Here is a 24,978-nt window from a genome sequence, read left to right as displayed (position 1 = left end):
TTCCACGTACAGGGCCCAGTCTTTTACAGCAGGATCAAACGAGTCAAGCTTCCCAAATAATGGCATGATGCCAGAAATGTTTACCCCAACTCTAAAATGACTATTGTAAGTGAATGTTCTTCAGGTACATATTGTTTTCTCCTGTGGTCACTAAAATAACTGCTCGGAGTCATCTGGTCACCCTTTATTTAGCTGTGCACAGTACACTGACTGATGCCAGCCAGCTCGAAGTCAGTCCCCTGAACTGTGGAGATTCTAAATCTTCTGTCAGCCAAGCCTCCTGATTGGCCCAGGTTAACAACTCCAATCAAGGAGTTTATTCAAATGTTCTCACACTAAATGCTAAGATTATCACTTATATTTCTTAATTACTTTTTCTATTTGCATATTAACATTCATACAGAAGGATCCCAGATCCCTCTGCTTCACAAAGCTCTGAAACCTCTCACCGTTAATTTTTTTTTATTCTTCCTGCCAAAATGGACATTTGCACATCTTCCCACTTAATCCTGCATGTGCCAGATCATTGCCCACATTCTTACCCACACGCATGTGTCTTAAGTCTCCTTCACAGCTTACCTTCTGACTTATCTTTGTGACATCAGCAACTTTGGCAACAATACCTTCTGTCCCTTTATCCATGTTTTGTTTAATATAAATTGCAAACAGTTGAGATCCTAGCACCAAAATATGTGGCACACCACATGTTACATTTTGCCAACATGAAAACAATGTATTTATGTCTACCCTGTGTTTTCAGTTAGCCAGCAAATCTTCTTTCCATGCTAATGTGCTACCCCACACAATGAGCATTTATTTTCTCCAATAAACTCTCATATGCCACTTTATCAAATGTCATCTGGAAGTCTAAAAACAGCACATCCATCAATTTCTCTTTGTCCACAAAACATGCAACCTCCTCAAAGAATTCTAATAGATTGATTAAACATGATTCTCTTTCACAAAATCATGTTGACTGAATAATCACCTTGAACTGACCTAAGTGCTTCTGCTATAACTTCTTTAAAAATAGCTGCCAACATGTGCCCGTTGACAGATATTAAGATAACTAGCCTGCAGTTTCCTGCTTTCTATCTCTCTTCATTTTGAATAAAGAAGTTACATTTACTGTTTGCAATCAGACATTCCCCGAATCAGGAAAGTTTTGGAAAATTAAAACTAGTGCATTAAATATCTCATGAGCCACTTTCTTTTTAAGACCCAAGCATGAACTCTATCAGGACTCAGGCACTTGTCAACCTAAATTTCCTCAGCACTACTTTTGATAATGACTTTCCGCAATACCTCTTACCCTTCCATTTCCTGAATTAGTCGCTGAGATGTTATTGGTATCCTCTGCAGTGTTGATTAATGCAAAATACTACCTGTTCAATTCATACGCCATCTCTTTATTTTCCATTTTCAATTCTCCAGAACCACTTTCTAAAAACTTACACACCTACAAATGACTACTTGTCTTTTTCATTTCTTATCTCTACCCAAATCATTTGCTGAACTTAGGCCATCCCTTTCCATTTCCGTTAACACTAAGAGAATCAAAGGTTTGGTTAAGCTCTGCAGGTCGGGTTGTGGATGAGGTTGTTGACTTGCTCGCCGAGCTGGCTTGTTGTCTTTCAGACATTGCATCACCATGGTAGTGATACCATCAGTGGATCCTCTGATGAAGCGATGTTATTCTACTCCACTTGGAATTTATACTGTTTGGTCCATTATGGTGAGTAGTGTCATTTCCGGTTTTGATCTGTGTGGGTTTACAGAACAAAGAACAAAGAAAATTACAGCACAGGAACAGGTTTCCTTCGGCCCTCCAAGCCTGCGCCTATCGAGATCCTCTGTCTAAGCCTGTCATCTATTTTCTAAGGGTCTGTATCCTTTTGCTCCCTGCCCATCCATGTACCTGTCCAGATACATCTTAGAAGACGCTAATGTGTCTGTATATACGACCTCCGCTGGCAACGCGTTCCAGGCACCCACCACCCTCTGTGTAAAGAACTTTCCACGCATATCTCCCTTAAACTTTCCTCCTCTCACTTTGAATGCATGACCCCTAGAAACTGAGTCCCCCACTCTGGGAAAAAGCTTTTTGCTATCCACCCTGTCTATACCCCTCATGACTTTGTAGACCTCAATCAGTTCCCCCCTCAATCTCCATCTTTCTAATGAAAATAATCCTAATCTATTCAACCTCTCTTCATAGCTAGCACCCTCCATACCAGGCAACATCCTGGTGAACCTCCTCTGCACCCTCTCCAAAGCATCCACATCCTTTTGGTAATGTGGCGACTAGAACTGTACACAGTACTCCAAATGTGGCCAAACCAAAGTCCTATACAACTGCAACATGACCTGCCAACTCTTGTACTCAATACCCCGTCCAATGAAGGAAAGCATGCCATATGCCTTCTTGACCACTCTACTGACCTGCATTGTCACCTTCAGGGAACAATGGACCTGAACACCCAGATCTATATATATATGGAGTCCAATTCTTTTGGGGCCCAGAATCGCTTTGTGGCATTCCTTCATGTCCTGTACTTATCAAAATTCCAAATCCCGGTCCCGAAGCCAGATGTCTGGCTACAAACCATAGTTCTATTTGCACTCTCAGTTCAACTGTTTCATTTTGAATGCCATGTGCAGTCAGATACTGAGACTGGTGTTTTATCCTTTTACTTTTTCAGTAAATTCTAATCTTATGTTGGTTTATCCTTAGAATTCCACTCTCCATCCCTTCTTGGCGCAGTTTGTTTATCATTTCTTGGATTAATAACTTTGTCTTTGGCCTTAGCTCCACTCTTTTACCACATCCTCCCAAATTTGATCCTTTGCCTCCACTATTCAGTTTACAACACTTACTAAAATCTCTACTTCCTGAGTTATGCAGTTGACAAGAATATTAGCACCAATATGTTTGCATGGCGACTGTTCCGTCTGTACAGGCCTCACTTTCCCCTGTATTGGTGCTTGTGCTCTATGAACCAGAACTTATTTCTCCCACACCACACATATATTAATCTAATCCGATTTGCCTCATGCTAATTAACATGTGGCTCCAGTAAAAATCCAGTTTGTGGCCTTTCAGAGCACAGTTAAAGATGAGGAGTTACTTGGGGCAGCACGGTGGCTCATTGGTTAGCCCTGCAGCCTCATAGCACCAGGGACCCGGTTTCAATTCCAGCGTCGGGCAACTGTCTGGGTGGAGTTTGCACATTCTCCCCATGTCTGCGTGGGTTTCCTCTGGGTGCTCCAGTTTCCTCCCACAGTCCAAAGATGTGCAGGTTAGGTGGATCGACCATGCTAAATTGCCCCTAGTGTTCAGGGAGGTGTGGGTTATAGGGGGATGGGTCTGGGTGGAATGCTTCAATGGGTGGTGTGGACTTGTTGGGCCGAAGGGCCTGTTTCCACACTGTAGGGAATCTAATCTAATCTAATCTAATCTTAAACGCTCAGAGATTTCAATCATTCTGATGTAAACCTTCAGTGTTCTACTATCATAATTCTTATTTTTTTAAAATTTAACCTTTTATTTTAAGACAAACCTGCTCAGATATGTTATCACACACCTCGGGAACAGATGGGACTCGACCTGGGTCTCGCAATCCAGTGGAAGGAACATCACCACTGCACCACAAGAGGGCCCTCTACTCTTTTAATTTCCTTAATTTCACCCATTAGTTAACCAAATTAAACTGGAATTAGTGGTAACACCCAAAGGGCCTTATTTCAATACCAAAAATCTCAAAAAAAATTTACAAATTTACCATTAGTCTGCTGTTTAATTGCAAATTGAAGGTCAATTAGATTGATATTTCGTTATAATCCCAATTACATTGATAGGGCCATGATATAGATCAAAATCATAAATTCACTCTTGGTGCAGCAGTGGCAAACCAGATTAAGTTATAAATTCCCATGCATGAATATAACTCTGTAACATAGTCATGCGTGGGACTCATTCACTTTTTGATAAAACTATTCTTTTCATGTACAAATGTCAAAACACTCACGCTTAGCAGTTGTGATCAGCTACCTAGAATACACCTCCTCCCACCCACCCTCCTGCAAAAATTCCATCCCCTATTCCCAATTCCTCCGCCTCCGCCGCATCTGCTCCCACGATAAGACATTCCACTCCCGCACATCCCAGATGTCCAAGTTCTTTAAGGACCGCAACTTTCCCCCCACAGTGATCGAGAATGCCTTTGACCGCGTCTCCCGTATTTCCCGCAACACATCCCTCACACCCCGCCCCCGCCACAACCGCCCCAAGAGGATCCCCCTCGTTCTCACACACCACCCTACCCACCTCCGGATACAACGCATTATCCTCCGACACTTCCGCCATTTACAATCCGACCCCACCACCCAAGACATTTTTCCATCCCCTCCCCTGTCAGCTTTCCGGAGAGACCACTCTCTCCGTGACTCCCTTGTTCGCTCCACACTGCCCTCCAACCCCACCACACCTGGCACCTTCCCCTGCAACCGCAGGAAATGCTACACCTGTCCCCACACCTCCTCCCTCACCCCTATCCCAGGCCCCAAGATGACATTCCACATTAAGCAGAGGTTCACCTGCACATCTGCCAATGTGGTATACTGCATCCACTGTACCCGGTGCGGCTTCCTCTACATTGAGGAAACCAAGCGGAGGCATGGGGACCGCTTTGCAGAACACCTCCGCTCAGTTCGCAACAAACAACTGCACCTCCCAGTCGCAAACCATTTCCACTCCCCCTCCCATTCTCTAGATGACATGTCCATCATGGGCCTCCTGCAGTGCCACAATGATGCCACCGAAGGTTGCAGGAACAGCAACTCATATTCCGCCTGGGAACCCTGCAGCCATATGGTATCAATGTGGACTTCACCAGTTTCAAAATCTCCCCTTCCCCTACTGCATCCCTAAACCAGCCCAGTTCGTCCCCTCCCCACACTGCACCACACAACCAGCCCAGCTCTTCCCCCCCACCCACTGCATCCCAAAACCAGTCCAACCTGTCTCTGCCTCCCTAACCGGTTCTTCCTCTCACCCATCCCTTCCTCCCACCCCAAGCCGCACCCCCAGCTACCTACTAACCTCATCCCACCTCCTTGACCTGTCCATCTTCCCTGGACTGACCTATCCCCTCCCTACCTCCCCACCTACACTCTCTCCACCTATCTTCTTTACTCTCCATCTTCGGTCCGCCTCCCCCTCTCTCCCTATTTATTCCAGTTCCCTCTCCCCATCCCCCTCTCTGATGAAGGGTCTAGGCCCGAAACGTCAGCTTTTGTGCTCCTGAGATGCTGCTTGGCCTGCTGTGTTCATCCAGCCTCACATTTTATTACGCTTAGTAGTTAATCTGGCCACCATTGTCACCAATATTCCAAATCTTGCTGAACCCTCCAACATTAATTGATCCTTGAATCAGCACAGTCTGAGGCTATGCACCATTATGCAGAGTTGGAACAACAACTTTGATACTATCCTGAGACAGAATTACAAATTAAGGTAAATTTGATAGAGAGGAGATTACAGCATAAGAAAAATGGAACTCACCTTTCTTTGAAGCAGCATAGACCAAGGAAATAAAAACAGAAATTGTTGGAAAAGCTTGACAGGTCTGGCAATATCTGTGGAGAGAAATCAGAATTATCGTTTTGAGTCGAGTAACCGTTTCTCAGAGCTGATGGTTGATGCTGCCAGACCTGCTGAGCTTTTCCAGCAGTTTCCTTTTATCAGATTCCAGCATCTGCAGTCCTTTCAGTTTTTATTTAGATGGAGGAAGTATTTAATTCAAAATTTAATTTAAATGCACAATTATGAAGAGTCTAGATAGAGCAGATTGGGTCCTCTTGCGGTGCAGTGGTACTGTCCCCAACCCCTGAATCATCTCTAAACAGGTTGATTAGAAAAGTAGGTTGAAAAAAACAATGGAGCATATACGTAGGAACTATTTTCATTCAAGGTCAATAACCAAGGGGCACAGATGTAAAGAAATTGGCAGAAAAATTGGATAAGCATTGAGAATTATTTTCACCCAGAGATCATTTGGCATATTGTGCCTGAAAGCACACAAAGACTTATCCCATTCAGTGCTAAGAACTGAGGGACACTTATAAGTGACAGGGAGGCAGTCATGGCTCATTGGAAGGATCTCTTTAACAAAGACTCAGTTCTCAACCCAGTGCCCTAAACCTCATCCCACAGCACACTACCAGCAACACATCACCAGCCCAACATGAAGTTGAAAAGACCAATTGACAGCTGAGACCCAGGACCCAAGTAGTGGAGCAGTGGTAAAATCACAAGAAGGGAAATCCAGATCCCCAGACTAATGTTATAGAGGATTCTTGTGGAGTGTTCCTACTCCTCTGACCCAGGTGGACCAGGTTCAAGTCCCACCTGTTCCAAAAGGCACAAGAGTTCCTCAATTCCATCAAGGCCATACTAATAGAAGACGACGAGACCATGGTCTCATGTGACATAACTGCCCTATTCACATTGATAGACATACCACTAGCAAAAGAAACACTAGCATCACTACTAAAGCAAGAACAAGGCCCTGGTGACATCATCTCCACAGTCAACATGCTGAAGCTACTGGATCTATGCCTCACCATCCACTTCAACTTTAACGGACAGATACATGAATAGATCAACGGGACACCCATGGGATTACCTATCTCTGGACTAAAAGCTAACATGGTGTTGCAGACACTTGATCTATGGCCCTTACGCTAGTCCAAGCCAAATTACGGATACACCATAAAAATGACACCTTCGTCATTATTAAATGAACCAAACTAGAGGAGACACACAAACTAATAAACAAAACACTCACCGGGAGCAAATTCACCAGAGAAGAAGAGAAGAACAAACAGCTCCCATTCCTAGACATCATGGTGGAACCAAAGACAAATGAGGAATTCCTAACAAACGTATACAGGAAAGCCACACACACCGACCAAGTACTGAATTTCAACAGCAACCACCCTAATACACACAAAGTTGCATGAGAACATTCTTTAAATGGACAACGACACACTGCAGCAGCAGGGGCTACGTCAAGAAGAACACAAGTATCTCTTCCAAGTGTTCAGAGACAATGGATACTGAAAAACTGGGTCAGAAGATGCCTATCACAAGCACAACAACGGGAAGTACATGCCCTGACACACTCACTACGCTACCTTACATCAGGAGCACATCTGAACTGACCACAAGACTCCTATGATGACTGGGCATCAGAGTGGCACACAAACCCACATCAACCCCATGCCAACTGCTCGCTCGAACCAAAGACCCACTACCCATTATGGACAGGTCCAATGTCATATAAAGATTCCCTGCAAAGACTGAGACAAACATTACATTAGACAAACAGGAAGAAAATTAGCCACAAGAATACAGTAAGATCAACTGGCAACAAAAAGACACGACCAATATTCACTAAACTCCATCCACATGGATAAGGAAAACCACCAGTTTGATTGGGACAACACCAGGATCCTGGGGCAGGCCAAGCAGACACAAGCCAGGAATTCCTAGGGACCTGGCTATTCACTAAGAAATCCATCAATAAACACATAAAGTTAGACCCTAAACGAGAAGTGAGGTAATGCAGCTCAACAGACACTAGAGTTTAAATGAAAATACAATGGCACTTCATCGGAGGCTGCACTGATAATGTTACCCAGCAGAGTAATGAAATCGAATTACGAACCAGCTCAGGGAGCCAACCAACCACAATATCCACAACCTGAGCTACAAGTCTAATCCAAAACCTTAATGTATAATAACATCTCAGAAGATGTTAATGAGAAGCAGAGAAAAAAAGACAGCCGAGAACCAACAAGACTATCAGTGCAGACGGTATATTCACCAATATACTAAAATGCTTCATAATCACACCTTGCTCAACTAGAAGAAGAGCATGCCAGAGGATCTCCAAGCTGCTGTAACTGTGGCCATTTTAAAGAAAGGAGTCAAGATCTATTACAACAAATAAGGAGTGGTATCTCTGCTGTCTACCAGAAAGCAGCTCAGTGTCAATTTTAGAGATAACAAGGTGTAGAGCTGGATGAACACAGCAGGCCAAGCAGCACCTTAGGAGCAGGAAAGCTGATGTTTTGGGCCTAAGACCCTTCATCGGAAATGGGGGAGGGGAAGAGGATTCTGAAATAAATAGGGAGAGAGGGAGAGGCGGGTCGAAGATGGATAGAGGAGGAGATAGGTAACGAAGAGACAGACAGGCCAAAGAGGCAGGGATGGAGCCAATAAAGGTGAGTGCAGGTTGGGAGGTAGGGAGGAGATAGGTCAGTACAGGGAGGACGGACAGGTCAAGGGGGTGGGATGAGGTTAGTGGGTAGGAAATGGGGGTGTGGCTTGAGGTAGGAGGAGGGGATAGGTGAGAGGAAGAACAGGTTAGGCAGGTGGGGACGAGCTCGGCTGGTTTTGGGATGTGGTAGGGGGAGGGGAGATATCGCTTTTCCCTCCGTGAAGCCTAGTAAGATTTCTAACGTTATTTTCTAATGCCTTATTAAAGCCTTATTACCTATGAGTCCTGCTTTATGGAATCCTATCTTCCCTCTTGCCACAGGCGGAAGTATCCGCCATTATCAGCGTCACCCAGGATTCCTGGCACATCTTTAGATCCCAGTTGCGCACCAGGTCACGTACAGTCAGCTGGAAGCTACCTTTCAACAGGCACATAGTGGGAGTGAAACCAAACACCAGGGCTTCTCAGAGCACATAGGTGTGCACCTGGTCCCTGATTATACATACATTCATACATGTCTTGCCTGTTAAGGATCGAGCTCTGCAGCTTAACTGTGCTTAACTCAACCCATTTTAGAGCCTTGTCTAAGGGAGTGGTACTCTATCCCCAATGTCCCATGTAGTCCCAGATCCTCTCATTGTTCCATATTGGACAATCACATACAGGAAAGCCTTCATTCACTATTCGTCAGCAACTACTAAAGTGCAGCTAAATTTAGCAGAAACTGGCCTCTGGGAACAGACAGAGATTGCTTACCTTTTTTTTTATCAACAATAAGGTTACAGTCAATGGCTGATCACTGAGACAGATTTGATGAGGGAGTTTAAGGTAAAGGAACCCCGAGTGGGCAGTGACCACATTATGGTACAATTCACCCTGTAGTTTGAGAGGGAGAAGGTGGAATCACATGTAATGCTATTATAGCTGAGTAAAGCAAACTACAAAGACATGAGGAATGAGCTGGCCAGAGCACATTGGTGGATGGGCCTAGCCGGGAAAATGGTAGAACTGCAATGGCAGAAGTTTCAGGGGATAAATCGGGAGGCACAGCAGAAATTCATCCCAAGGAAGAAGAAACATACAAAGGGGAGGATGAGGCAACTGTGGCTGACAAGGGAAGTCAGGGGCAGCATAAATAGAAAGCATATAATGTGGTGAAAACTCATGAGAAGCCAGAGGATTGGGAGGACTTTACAAATCAACAGTGGACAACCATAAAAGCAAGTAGGGGGCAGAAGATGAAATGTGATGATATGCCAGCTAGTAAGATGGAAGAAGATTGCAAGTGTATTTTTAAACATATAAAAGGTAGGAAAGAGGTGAGAATAGACATTGAACCATTGGAAGATGAGGCAGGAGAACTAGTAATGGGGAACAAAGAAATGGTGGAGGAACTGAATACATACTTCAAGGTGGAAGGCACCAGTAGCATAACAGAACTTCAAGAGTTGGGAGCAGAGGTGAGTGTGTACCATCACTAAGGAGAAAGTGTTGGGGAAGCTGAAAGCTCTGAAGGTGGATAAATCAGACCAGATGGACGACACCCCAGGCCCTGAAGGAGATTGTGGAAACATTGATGGTGATCTTTCAGGAATCACTGAAGCCAGGGACGGTCCCAGAGGACTGGAAAATGGCTAAATACCAGAAAAAATAAAGGAACTGTGGATGCTGGAAATCAGAAACAGAAACAGAAATTGCTGGAAAATCCCAGTGATCCTGATGGCATCTATAGAGAGAAAGCAGTTATCATTTCAGGTCCATTGACCCTTCTTCAGAACACCCTAATGTAACACTCCTATTTAAAGAGGGAGCAGTGGAAGTTATAGGCCAGTTAGCTTGACTTTGGTTATTGGTAAAATTTTAGAATCTATTATCAAGTATGAGATTGCGGAGTACTGGAAGTGCATTGTAAAATAAGGCTAAGTCTATTAGAACTATTTTGAGGTGGTAAGGAGCAAGTTAGACAAATGACAGCCAGTGGATGTGATCTATTTGAATTTCCAGAAGGCCTTTGACAAGGTGCCGCACATGTTACAAAGTTGTGCAGAGTAATTGTGAACCGGAAGGCAGGAAGCTAGAATTTGTTTGTATAAAATGATGAGGGAGAACAGAATGTAGTTCCTTTAAGAGATAAAGTGCATTTCTAAACATAGCAATTTATACAGAAAAAAGAGAGCCTGTATGTAGCTGAAGATGTACAGCCAATTCTAAGATGGAAACATGTATCAACTGGCTGTGTGATTGGAAACCTTAGGTATGTTTTGATGTTTAGGCAACCAGCTGGAATCAGCCAATTAAGTTAAACCAAGCATTTAGTGACTGAAAACAAATTGAATTTAAATCTGATGGTTTTAACAATCTCGGACCAATGCTATTGTAAGAAAATTAATATGTCATCCAAGGTATATAAGGAGAGGGTTTTCGAAAATCAGTGCGAGAGTGAACTGCCATCTGAGAAATAAGTACCCAGCCTCACAAGAAATCACTAAGCTGTCTAAGAAAGCACCATCTATCCATAAAAGGCAACGTGGCACTTCTGGCAAAGAGTCTTCAGAGAGAAAACAACCCTGACAGCAGGATCAGCAGAAGAAAGGCATTTATAATTTGAGAACAGCAGAAGAAAGAGAGTTTTGACTGGAGAGACAGTGGAGAAGGCAGAGCATTTGGAAGACACATTCTGTATGGACATTGACAGACTAAGTTTTAATTAAGTTTTTTCTTACTACTTCAGTTATATAAGTGGGACTTGTCATTATTGAGACAGCATACCTGTCAAATTGTATTCAGATAGGGAATAGTTAGCAGTTACGGGGGAATTGTGCAGTTTGTTAGCTATTATGTTAATTTGCTCACTGTTAGGGTTAATTAACCAAATTGTTACTTGTTATTTTGAGAGAGAACATCAGGACTTTTCTTTCAAATTAACCTCCCCTTCTCCATAACAGTTTAGGGGCTTATCCTGGAACTGGCCAGTTCATGTGCCAGATCTGAATGGATTTGGACAGATTTAAACAGACTTGGAGATTAGTGTCCTAGATCTTTAAATTAAATGTCAGTGAAAATATTCTGTTTAATTTCAGTTACTTGTGGTTGATTAAATCAAAAGTGAGAGAAATGGCTCTTAACATTGCCAAAGAGGTTCTGGGATGTGAAGATGCTTCCCAAATTTACCAAGAAAGTTTAGAAAAACAGAGGAAGGATGTACTTTTCAGACATAGCAAATTGGCTAGAGTTGGCTTTAACTAGGGCGAAGAGGAAATCTGAAATTGTAAAGGGGTTAATCAAGCATTTAGGTATACCAGAAAAACAGGAAAGTGCAGGGGAGTTATAAAAAAATAAATTGAAAATTAGGCAATTGGAGTTAGAAGATAAAGGAAAGGAAAGAAGAGCTAGGGCAGAAGAAAGAGAAAGAATGTTTGAGTCAGAAAAGATGAACATAGAACAGTACAGCACAGTACAGGCCCTTCAGCCCACAATGTTGTGCCAACCTATTATCCTACTAAGGTCAATCTGCCCTGCACACCCTACATTTTACTATCCTCCATGTGCCTATCCAAGAGTTGCTTAAAAGTCTCTAAAGTATCTGACTCCACTACCACTGCCGGCAGCGCATTCCACATCCCCACCACTCTCTGTGAAGAAACTACCTCTGACATCTCCCCTATACCTTCCTTCAATCACCTTAAAATTATGCCCCCTCATAATAGTCATTCTCGCCCTGGGAAAAAGTCTCTGACTATTCATTCTATCTAGGCTTCTCATCATCTTGTAAACTTCTATCGAGTCACCTCTCATTCTTCTTCGCCCTTGCTCCCTCAAACTTTCCTCATAAGACCTGCCCTCCAGTCCAGGCAGCATCCTGGTAAATCTCCACTGCACCCTCTCTAAAGCTTCCACACCTTTCCTGTGATTAGGTGACCAGAACTGAACACAACATTCCAAGTGCAGTCTAACCAGGGTTTTATACAGCTGCAGCATAACCTCATGGCTCTTAAACTCAATCCCATGCTAATGAAAGCCAGCAAACGACACACCTGCTTTACAACCCTATCAACTTGGGTGGCAACTTTGAGGGATCTATGGATGTAGATCCTAAAATGTTGAAGTTGAAACTTGAAGCAAAAAGGCTTTACATGGCAGAAAGAAGAGTACAATGGAGAAGTGAGGATGAGCAAATAGCCAACAGTCTTGTAGAGATATATATGAATATGTCCAAACATTACCAAAATTCAATGAAAAAGATATAGAAGCCTTTTTTATTTCGTTTGAGAAACTGGCTAGGAGGATGAAGTGGCCAGAGTCTGCGCGGGCAATTGTTAATTCAGACCAACTTGGTAGGCAGGGCTAATGAGGTGTTTCCAGCACTGTCAGGGGAGCTACCAGGAGACTATGAAGGAGTGAAACAAGCTATTTTGAGTGCCTAGGAATTGGTACCAGAAGCATATAGACAATGGTTCAGAAATATCAGGAAAGAATCAGGTCAGACTTGTGTTGAATTTGAAAGAATTAAACATAGCAACTTTGATAGATGGGTGAGGGCATTAAAGATAGAAAAGATATATGAGGATCATAGAGAGATTATTCTGCTGGAGGACCTTAAAAACTCACTTCCAGAAATGATAAAAACTCATGTCGAGGAACAGGAAGTTAAAACAGCCAGAAGACCTGTAGAGATGGTGGATGAATACACGTTAATGCATAAATTGATGTTGAGCTTCCAACAGCAATTTCATTCCATGAGGGATAGAAATTGGGAAGAAGGGAGATCCTTCAATGAATAACAACAAGCAGATCACACTGGGAACATTTTACCACAGGTGAAGAAAGAAACAGAAGAATGTGAAAAAGAAGTGAAAGGGACAGGTATTTTCACTGTAATGGAGTGGAACACATAAAGTCACATTGTTGGTGGTTTAAGAAAGGTGCTGGGAAAAAGGATGCAAGAAAAGAGACTGAACCAGTGGGATTAGTTGAAGTAGTGAAGGAAATCCCAAGAGAATTCAAGGATCTACAGGAGAGTGCACAGCCTATTCATGGGCTGGATAGTGAGATGGTGCCCGATCTCTACAAAGATTTCACCTTTGTGGGTAAGGTTTACTCAGGAAGAACAGGGGAGAAGGTAAAGAAGTAAAAATATTGAGAGCTATTGGGGAGCTAGCCAGTCTCTGATAGAAAGAAATTAAAGTATTTGCAGTCCTTATGAATGGTTACCTGGAAGAGTGGTAATCTGTGGAATAAATGGAGAGAGATTCAATGTACCCCTGCGTAAGATCAGGTTGGAGAGTCCAATCAAGACTGGGAAAGTGATAGTGGGAGTGACTGAAAAAGTGTCTATTCCAGGAATACAGTTGGTTCTTGGAAATGACCCAGCAGGATCAAAGATGGGAGTGATGCCCCTCGTAGTGGAGAAGACAAGGAAAACTAGGGAACTGAGGAGTTAAAAGATAAATATCCTGGAATTTTTCTGGATTATATGGTAACAAGATCCCACAGTCATAAGTTACAGCAGGAATAAAAAACCAAAGAGAGAGATGAAGGAGTTGAGGTCCAGTTAGCTGACATCCTGGTTGATGAAATGGTGAAGAAAAAACCTGAACAGGTAGAGGATCAGGCAGAGGTACTTAGTTCTGAAAGATTAATTACAACAAAAAAAATCAGACAATAAAAGGTTTATATCTTAAAGCCTCCTCTGAAAAAGGATCAGAATGCAATCCCGAGTGCTATTATCTTAAGGTGGACATGGAGACCTCGGCAGGTTAGTGCAGAGGAGAAATGGGCAGAAGATCACGAGATTGTGTTGCCGGTAGAGTAGGAAGTATTGTGGGTAGCACATGAATTATCTGTAGGAGGTAATTGAGGAGTGAGGATGACCCAGGCTAAGGTACAGAAGCATTTTTATTGGCCTGAATTACACAACAACGTGGTTGAATTTTGCCATACCTGTCATATGTGTCAGATGGTGGGAAATCCACAGGCTGGATCAAACCAGTGCCTTTGATGCTAATTCCCGCATTTGAAGAACCTTTCATGCTGGTTATGATTGATTGTGCAGGTCCCCTCTCTAAAACCAAAAGTGGGAACCAGTATTTGCAAACCATAATGGATGTTTCTACCAGATTTCTGGAGTTAATTTCATTACAGAATGTCAAGGCAAAAAATATTGTGGGAGGAGTTGCTTGATTTCTTTACCCGTTATGGATCACCCAGGGAGATTCAGTCAGACCAAGGGTCCAATTTTACTGCCAAGTTATTTAAGAAGGTCATGGATAGTTTGGGCATCCAACACTTTAAATCAGATGCTTATCATCCTGAATCCCAGGGAGCATTGGAAAGGTGGCATCAGACCTTCAAGACCATATTGAGGGCTTATGCCAAATGGACTATATCAATCTAAAGTAATGGTGTTTGGGATGAAGAATGCACCAGCCTCATTTCAAAGACTTATGAACAGAGTTGTGGCAGGATTGACTAATTGTGCCATCTATACAGATGACCTAGTGATCTTTAGCTGTACGTGGAAAGATTACATGGTGCATTTGGCAGACCTCTTAGAAAGACTAAGAGCTGCAAAGCCGATATAAATTTAGCAAAAACTGAATTTGCAAAGGTAGAAGTGCCGTTCTTGGGACATAACATCAGAGATGGAAGGATAACTCTGAGGAATGTGAGGATGAAGGCTATCAAGGCATTTCCAAAACTGTCCTCAAAGTAAGAGGTGCTTCGACTTTTGGGACTGAACAGATTCGCTGGAAGTGTGGTGGCACTGCTGACAGATTTGCTAAGGAACAGCACAAAGTTTCGGTGGACAGAATAATGCCATAAGACCATAAGAGTGGAAGTAAGGCCATTCAGCCCATCAAGTCCACTCCGCCATTTAAATCATGACTGATGGGCATTTCAACTCCACTTCCCTGCACTCTCCCCGTAGCCCTTGATTCCTTGTGAGATCAAGAATTTGTCGATATCTGCCTTGAAGGCATCTAACATCCCAGCCTCCACTGCACTCCATGGCAATGAATTCCACAAGCCCACCACTCTCTGGCTGAAGAAATGTCATTTCATTTCAGTTTTAAATTTACCCCCTCTAATTTTAAGGCTGTGCCCACGGGTCCTAGTCTCCCCGCTCAACGGAAACAACTTCCTAGCATCCACCCCTTCTAAGCCATACATTATCTTGTAAGTTTCTATTAGATCTCCCCTCAACCTTCTAAACTCTAATGAGTACAATCCCAGGATCCTTAGCCATTCATCATACGTTAAACCAACTATTTCAGGGATCATCCGTGTGAATCTCCGGTGGACATGCTCCAGGGCTAGTATGTCCTTCCTGAGGTGTGGGGCCCAGAATTGGACACAGTATTCCAAATGGGGCCTAACTAGAGCTTTATAAAGCCTCAGAAGCACATCGCTGCTTTTATATTCCAACTCTCTTGAGACAAACGACAACATTACATTCGCTTTCTTGATCACGGACTCTACCTGCAAGTTAACCTTTAGAGAATCCTGGACCAACACTCCCAGATCCCTTTGTACTTCTGCTTTACAAATTTTCTCACCATTTAGAAAATAGTCCATGCTTGTATTCTTTTTTCTAAAGTGCAAAACCTCACATTTACTCACATTGAATTTCATCAGCCATTTCCTGGACCACTCTCCTAAACTGTCTAAATCTTTCTGCAGCTTCCCCACCTCCTCAGTACTACCTGCCTGTCTATCTACCTTCGTATCATCGGCAAACTTCGCCAGAATGCCCCTGGTCCCTTCATCCAGATCATTAACGTATAAGGTGAACAGCTGCGGCCCCAACACTGAACCCTGTGGGACACCACTCATCTGGTTGCCATTCCGAAAAAGAGCCTTTTATCCCAACTCTCTGCCTTCTGTCAGACAGCCAATCCTCAATCCAAGCCAGTAGCTCACATCCAACACCATGGGTCCTCCTCTTGCTTAGCAGCCTCCCGTGAGGCACCGTATCAAAGGCATTTTGGAAGTCTAGATAGATAACATCTACTGGGTTTCCCTGGTCTAACATACTTGTTACCTCTTCAAAGAATTCTAACAGGTTTGTCAGGCACAGCCTCCCCTTACTAAAACCATGCTGACTTGTTTTAATCTGACCCTGCACTTCCAGGAATTTAGAAATCTCATCCTTGACAATGGATTCTAGAACTTTACCAACTACCGAGATTAGGCTAATCGGCCTATAATTTTCCATCTTTTGCCTTGATCCTTTCTTAAGCAGGGGGGTTACAACAGGAATCTTCCAAACATCTGGGACTTTCCCTGTCTCCAGTGACTTTTGAAAGATCACGACCAAAGCCTCCGCTATTTCCTAGATGGCATTTGAGAATTTAAAGGCCGTGTTAACCACTGCACCAGTTTTAGCCACACCAAATTTCCGAAAACACTTTAAATTCATTATCGATGAATATTATCGAGGGATATGTTGATGCAGGAGGATGATGTTGGAATTGAAAGGCCAATTGGTTATTTTTCAAAGAAACTCAATATTCATCAGATAAAATACTCCACCACTGAAAATATAGTTATTAAGTTTGGTACTGTTCTAACAACATTTTAACATAAACAATGTTTCAGAGATGGTTGTGTACACAGCCCACAAGCCTCTCACCTTTTTAGAAAGATCTAAGGACAAGAATACATTTCTTGTCTATTTTGTTGGAGTCTTATGTTGTAGGCTTTTCAGGTACAGATTGTATATGTTGATGTGCAGATAAGATAGAACCGTACAGTCCAATGTTATATACGTGTGCAAAATTAGTATGAAAAGGGTAACTTTATATTATTAACCTATGTATCACGTGATAATGGTGTTAAGATTTAAAGAAATGAAGCCATCTTTTGATAATGGTTTTTTTTTCTTGGGTGGTGTTACAAAGTTGTGTAGAGTAATCATGAATTGGAAGATAGGAAGCTAGAAGTTGTTAAAAATTATAATGGAGAACAGTATGTAGTTCCTTTAAGAGATAAAGTGCTTTTCTAAGCTTAGAGATCGTAACTGAAGCGGGTACAGCCAGCTCTGAATTGGAAGCTTGTATCAATTGGCTGTGTGATTGGAAACCTTAGCTGTGTTTTGATGTTTTGGCACAAAATGGAATTTGCCAATTAATTTAAACCAAGCACTTAGTGATTGAAAGCCAATTGAATTTAAATCTGATGGTTTTAACAATCTCGGACCAATGCTATTGTAAGAAAATTAATATGTCATCCAAGGTATATAAGGAGTGGGTTTTCGAAAATCAGTGTGAGAGTGAACTGCCATCTGAGAAATAAGCACCTAGTTCTCACAAGAAATTGCGAAGCTGTCTAAGAAAACACCATCTATCCATAAAAGACACCATGGCATTTCTAGCTAAGAGTCTTCACAGAGAAAATATCCCCGTCTGCAGGATCAGAACAGAAGAAAGGTGTTTATGACTTGAGAGACAGTGGAGAAGGCAGAGCATTCTGGAAGATATATTCTATGTGGGTTTTGAGAGTCTAAGTTTTAATTTTCTTTACTACTTGGGTTATATAAGTGGGTTTGTATTTATTGGAATAGCATGCCTGTAGAATTTTGTTCAGTTTGGGAATAGTTAGTAGTTAGAGGGGAATTGTTCAGTTTGTTAGTAGTTCTGTTAATTTGTTCACTGTTGGGGTTAAATTAATAAATTGTCACTTGTGAATATCAGGGCTTTTCTTTCATTTAACCTCCCCTTCTTTGTAATACACAGGAGGCTGTTAAATAGGTACTGGCATGGATTGAGGATTGGCTGAAAGGCAGAAGGCAAAGAGTAGGCATAAAGGGGCCTTTTTCAGGATGGCAGCCTGTGACTAGTGGAGTTTCAAAAGGGCCAGTGTCAGGACAACACCTTTTCACTTTATATATTAACACTCTGGACCACGGAACAGAGGGCATTTTAGCTATACTAGGTGGAGGAATAATTAGAATTGAGGAAGCTGGAGGCCACTTTGACATGCCCAGAGATTGGGCAAAGAAGTGGCAGGTGAAATACAGCATAGGCAACTGAGAGGTTATACTTTGACAGAAAGAATAGAGGCATAGACTGTTTCTAAATAGGAAAAAAAGCTTCAGAAATATTAAACACAGAGGGGCTTAAGAGTCCTGGTTCAGAATTCTCTTAAAGTTAACGTGTAAACTCAGCTAACAGTTTAGAAGTTAAATAAAATATTAGCATTCATTTCAAGAGGTTTAGGGATACCAGAGCAGGGATGTACTACTAAGGATGTATAAGGCTCTGGTCAGATGCATTTGGAAAATTGTGAGTAGTTCGGAGTTTCTTATCTAAGGAAGGATATGCTGGCATTGGAGGTGGTCTAGAGGAGACTCACAAGAATGATTCTGGGGATAATGAGCTTGTCATATGAGGAGTGGTTGAAGACTCTGGGTCTGTACTTGATGGAATTTAGAAGGGTGTGGTGGGATCTCATTGGAATTAACACAATACTGAGAGGCCTGGAGAGAGCGGATGTGAAGAAGATGTTTCCACCAGTAGGAGAGACTAGCACCCGAGGACACACACTGAGAGTAAAGGCACGACCCTTTAGAACTGAGAAGAGGAAGAATTTCTTCAGCCAGTAGGTGGTGAATCTGTGGGCCTCATTGTCACAGAAAACTGTAGAGGCCAAGTCATAACAGACCTAGATAGGTTCTTAATTAATAGGAATTCAAGGCTGAAAGGGAGGATGTATGCAAATGGCAAAGCAGTCTCCATGGGCAGAATAGCCTTATTTTGCTCCTATATCTTATGGGCTTACTGCATCCAGCTCTCATCTATTAGAACTGGATGTCATTTCAGTCCTGTTTGACTTGTTGCACTTGGGCTTCAGCAATCTATCATGCAGCAGGTGATGCTTTTCCATTTCAATGTGTTCATCTTCTTCCTCAGAAGACTGCTGACCTGGCAGCTATTTTAGAATCTATTACATCCCCACATTGCCTGCTGCTGTTCTGCAGAGAATGGTATGCTAGGATTATGGGGCACACTCCTTCTGGAGGCTCTGCCAGACCAATCAAAGCATCAGAAACTTAAACTCCAGCAGGCCAGCTGTATGCTTCACAATTAGCCTGGATGAAGAATGTAGCGCATTGCACCCACAATCTGCTGCAGTCAGGCAGTGGCACAACAGAGTCAAGCTCTCTGAGGAAGGGTCTAGGCCCGAAACGTCAGCTTTTGTGCTCCTGAGATGCTGCTTGGCCTGCTGTGTTCATCCAGCCTCACATTTTATTATCTTGGAATTCTCCAGCATCTGCAGTTCCCATTATCTCAGAGTCATCAACCAGCCTGGCTTCCTAGTCATTGTCTTCGTACTTGTCAGCAATCACTTGCCAATGAGTATGACTGTCCACCCAGGAAATTCCATGCCATAGATCATGTGTTCTGTGGGTCCTTGCACGGTTGATGAGTCCAAACCCAGGGCAGCATCTCCAACCACACATTTATCAGGTTTTTCTAGGTGGTAGAATTAAAGAACAAAGAATAGCACAGCACAGGAACAGGCCCTTTGGCCCTCCAAACCTGCACCAACACCTTGTGACCTTCCATTCTGAAAATGTCTTCACTTACATCCCTCTATTCCCTTCCTATCCATGTATTCATCCAGGAGTTTCTTGAAAGCTGCTATTGTATCTGCTTCCGCTCCCTCCTCTGGCAGCGCATTCCGGGCTCTCACCTCCCTTTGTATGAAAAACTTGCCTCATACATCTGTTTTAAACTTGCCCCTCCCCCCCACCGTACTTGCACCTGTGTCGCCCAGTAATTGACCCCTCCACCCTGGGAAAAAGCCTCATTCTTTCTGCTCTATCCATGCCATTCACAATCTTATAATCTTCTACCAGGTCAGCCTTCAACCTCCTGCGTTCCAGTGAGAACAAACACAGTCTATCCAAATTATTCCATAGCTAAAATCCCCCACACCAGGCTACATCCTGGTAAACCTTTTCTTTACCCTCTCCAGATGTCTGTCAATGCTTCAGTACTTTGTTCCCTTGCTTCCCTCACTATTCTGGGATAGATCTTAGGACCTGGGGACTTACCTACCTTAATACTTCTTAAGGCGCCTAACTCCTCTTCCTTTTCAATAGCAACTTGGCTTAGAAACTCAACGCTCCTTGCCTGAGATCATCTTCCACCAAATGTGGCCCCTGTTTTGATCCCTGTGGTACTCCATTGGCCGCAGGTTGCTATACTGAAAATACTCCCCCATTCCAATTCTGTGGTTGGGACATTTGTTTGCTCAGACGGTGGTGAACCTATGGAATTCTTTAGCGTACAGAACCATGGAGGCCCAATCTTTAAGATTAAGGTAGAGATTGATAGATTTTTAATTACCAATGGCATAAAGGGTTTTGCAGAATGGGTGAGTAAGAGGCATTGAAGTGGTCAATCAACAATGATCCCTTTGAATGGCGAGGAGGCTTGAAAGGATCCTGTGATCCTATGCTCTATTAGTTTTCCAATCCTCCATATATACTACCCCAACACCATGGGCTCTCGTTTTATTAAGCAGTTGAATGTGTATTACCTTATGAAACACCTTCTGGAAAATAAATTTATTACACACAAAGCCTCTCCTTTATTTATCCTGTTTGTTGCCTCCTCAAAGAATTCTAGTAAATTTGCCAGGCATGATTTCCCCTTTATGAAGGGGTTAGTTGAGAGGCTTGGAGTTAGGTTTGTTCCAGAAATGTGTCACAATACCCCTGAGTGGATTGGTGTGAATATTTTGACAATTCTGACTACCACCCAGCCCCATTCTCCGATTGTGGCATTGACCTCTCAGAAGAGTGATGAATTGTTTACTGATCAAAATAGAAAGAATGAACTGGAATAGGCCATTCAGTCCATTGAGCCAACTCTGCCTGTCCAACATGATCATGGTTGGTCTTCTATCGCAAAGCAATACTCCTGCTTTTTCCCCATGCACCTTAATATCTTTTGCTTCCAGAAATCAATCCATCCCCTTCTTAAATAGGCTGATTCCTGAGATGGCAAGTTTGTTGGATGAGTAGAAATTGAGTTGACTGAGCCTGTATTTATAGATTCCCTACTGTATGGAAGTAGGCCATTCAGCCCATCATGTCTGAAGAGCTGTCCACCCAGACCCACACCCCGACACTATCCCAGTAATCCTGCATTTTCCATGGCTAATTCGCCTAGCCTGAACATCCTTGTGCACATTGGGAACTCTAGCTCGGTCAATCCCCTGTATAAAAATTCTAATAGTGCTGGATTAAATGCAGAGATAATGTTAGAACATAGAACATTACAGCACAGGCCCTTCGGCCCTCAATGTTGTGCCGACCTGTCATACCGATCTCAAGCCCATCTAACCTACACTATTCTGTGTACGACCATATGCTTGTCCAATGACAACTTAAATGTATCTAAAGTTGGCGAATCTACTACCGTTGCAGGCAAAGCGTTCCATTCCCTTACTACTCTCTGAGTAAAGAAACTACCTCTGACATCTGTCCTATATCTTTCACCCCTCAATTTAAAGCTATGCCCACTCGTGCTCGCCGTCACCATCCTAGGAAAAAGGCTCTCCCTATCCACCCTATCTAACCCTCTGATTATTTTATATGTTTCCATTAAGTCACCTCTCAACCTTCTTCTCTCGAATGAAAACAGCCTCCAGTCCCTCATCCTTTCCTCATAAGACCTTCCCTCCAGACCAGGCAACATCCTAGTAAATCACCTCTGCACCCTTTCCAAAGCTTCCACATCCTTCTTATAATGCGGTGACCAGAACTGTACATGATACGCCAAGTGCGGCTCCACCAGAGTTTTGTACAGCTTCACCATAACCTCTTGGTTCCGGAACGCGATCCCTCTATTAATAAAAGCTAAAACACTGTATGCCTTAGCGAGTTTTGAGAAGATTTGTAACTCAGGTTGAGGTTCTGGATGCGAGTTTGCTCGCTGAGCTGGAAGGTTAGTTTTCAGACGTTTCGTCACCATTCTAGGTAACATCATCAGTGAGCCTCCGACGAAGCGCTGGTGTTATGTCCCGCTTTCTATTTATCTGGTTAGGTTTCCTTGGGTTGGTGATGTCATTTCCTGTTCTTTTTCTCACGGGATGGTAGATTGGCTCCAAGTCAATGTGTTGGTTGATGGAGTTCCGGTTGGAATGCCATGCTTCTAGGAATTCTCGTGCATGTCTCTGTTTGGCTTGTCCTAGGATGGATGTGTTGTCCCAATCAAAGTGGTGTCCTTCCTCATCTGTATGTAAGGATACGAGTGATAGTGGGTCATGTCGTTTTGTGGCTAGTTGATGTTCATGTATCCTGGTGGCCAGCTTTCTGCCTGTTTGTCCAATGTAGTGTTTGTCTCAGTTCTTGCAAGGTATTTTGTAGATGACGTTTGTTTTGCTTGTTGTCTGTATAGGGTCCTTTAAGTTCATTAGCTGCTGTTTTAGTGTATTGGTGGGTTTGTGGGCTACCCTGATGCCAAGAGGTCTGAGTAGTCTGGCAGTCATTTCGGAAATGTCTTTGATGTAGGGGAGAGTGGTTATGGTTTCTGGGCCCATTTTGTCTGTTTGTTTGGGTTTGTTGCTGAGAAATCGGCGGACTGTATTCATTGGGTACCCGCTCTTTTTGAATACGCTGTATAGGTGATTTTCCTCTGCTCTGCGTAGTTCCTCTGTGCTGCAGTGTGTGGTGGCTCATTGGAATAATGTTCTAATGCAGCTTCGTTTGTGGGTGTTGGGATGGTTGCTCCTGTAGTTCAGTATTTGGTCCGTCTGTGTTGTTTTCCTGTAGATGCTGGTTTGAAGTTCCCCATTGGCTGTTCGCTCTACTGTGACATCTAGGAATGGCAGTTTCTTGTTGTTTTCCTCCTCTTTTGTGAATGTTATGCCAGTAAGGGTATTATTGATGGTCTTGAAGGTTTCCTCTAATTTGTTTTGTTTAGTGATGACAAAGGTGTCATCCACATAGCGGACCCAAAGTTTGGGTTGGATGATTGGCAGAGCTGTTTGTTTGAGTCTCTGCATTACTGCCTCTGCTAAGAACCCTGATATCGGAGATCCCATGGGTGTACCGTTGGTTTGTCTGTAGGTTTTGTTATTGAAAGTGAAGTGGGTGGTGAGGCATAGGTCCACTAGCTTGATGATGTTGTCCCTGCTGATGAGGCTGGTGGCGTCTAGTGTATGTGTCTTTGGTTCTTCTAATAGTGTAGTCAGTGTTTCTTTGGCCAGGTTGATGTTGATGGATGTAAACAGGGCTGTTACGTCAAAGGAGACCATTATTTCATCCTCTTCTATCTTGGTGTCTTTGATTCTATTCAGGAATTCTTGGGTGGAGCGAATGGAGTGGTGGGAGTCTTCTACTAGGTGTTTTAGTCTTTGGTGTAGCTCCTTGGCTAATCTGTAGGTTGGTGTTCCAGGTAGTGACACTATGGGTCTGAGGGGGGGCTCCTGGTTTGTGAATTTTTGGTAGTCTGTAGAAGCGTGGTGTGTTGGATCCATCTGGTTTCATTTTTTGGAAGACTCTCTTGTTTAATTCTCCAGCGCTTCGTCGGAGGCTCACTGATGATGTTACCTAGAATGGTGATGAAACGTCTGAAAACGAACCTTCCAGCTCAGCGAGCAAACTCACATCCAGAACCTCAACCTGAACTACAAATCTTCTCAGATCTCGCTCGCACCTATGGGCGCAATACGCTAAAACTGGCCCAAAGATGGGAAACCAGTGCCATCCGACAAGAGTGCCACCCGCGAACTGCTGTACTTCCTGCATGAATGCCTAAGGAAACAGGTACTACCTAAATGTCTCAAATACAAACCTCCCCTTAACACCGCACTAGCCAAAAGAATAGCTGAGCAAAATGGCCGCAGAATGCTTAGAGAAATTATCAATGATGCCCACAACAGACTCCATAAATAGAACCGGGAAATTTCGCGACAAAAATCTTTACTCACTAACGCGACAGACCATGAATGGACAGACACAGTACAACGAGCCATAGACATCAGACAATGGCAAACACAGAAAACAAAAAAACTAGACAAACTCTCTCACAAAATAACAACACAGAGAGCACAGAAACATGGATAAAAAACTCATCTGACCGACCATTAACAGACACTGAAAAAGCCGTCTTAGTAAGAGGATTAAATTACAACTTCCGGGATGCGGACAAGAAAGATTTCTCAGCAGCGTTAGAAACAACACTGAAAGACAACAAACTCTCAGAAGAAACCCAGCAAACCATCAGACAGGCAGTCGCACCAACATTAAGCAGGAAAAAAGAAAAAAACACATTCAATACACAAGAAAGGAAAGCCCTAAAAGGACACAAAAAAGATAAAAACGACGTTATCCTACCTGCAGACAAAGGACGCCTGACAGTCATTTTAAACCGAACAGTCTACGTTGAGAAAGCAAACGCACTGCTTGCAGATACCGACACTTACCAAGAGGTGGCGGTAGACCTGACCCCCACAACTAGAGAACAAAATCACAGCCTTACTCAAAAAACTTCAAAAATCTGGAGAACTAAACAAGAGAGTCTTCCAAAAAATGAAACCAGATGGATCCAACACACCACGCTTCTACGGACTACCAAAAATTCACAAACCAGGAGCCCCCCCTCAGACCCATAGTGTCGCTACCTGGAACACCAACCTACAGATTAGCCAAGGAACTACACCAAAGACTAAAACACCT

At 43.1% G+C, this 24,978-nt stretch overlaps 1 long non-coding RNA gene across 1 annotated transcript; it reads right to left on the bottom strand.

The window, feature by feature from the left end:
• Window positions 1–1,136: 1,136 nt before the first annotated feature.
• LOC132210858 (uncharacterized) lies at window positions 1,137–24,690 on the bottom strand. Its single transcript, XR_009447051.1, has 3 exons — window positions 24,637–24,690; window positions 5,564–5,637; window positions 1,137–1,762 (listed from the first exon to the last, which is right to left on the bottom strand). It is a non-coding gene; the product is annotated as an uncharacterized LOC132210858 (long non-coding RNA).
• Between the last annotated feature and the right edge of the window lie 288 nt (window positions 24,691–24,978).

Source organism: Stegostoma tigrinum, chromosome 22, assembly GCF_030684315.1.
Source record: "Stegostoma tigrinum isolate sSteTig4 chromosome 22, sSteTig4.hap1, whole genome shotgun sequence".
In the NCBI taxonomy this organism is placed as follows: domain Eukaryota; kingdom Metazoa; phylum Chordata; class Chondrichthyes; order Orectolobiformes; family Stegostomatidae; genus Stegostoma; species Stegostoma tigrinum.
This window is presented reverse-complemented; position numbering and strand designations above follow the sequence as displayed.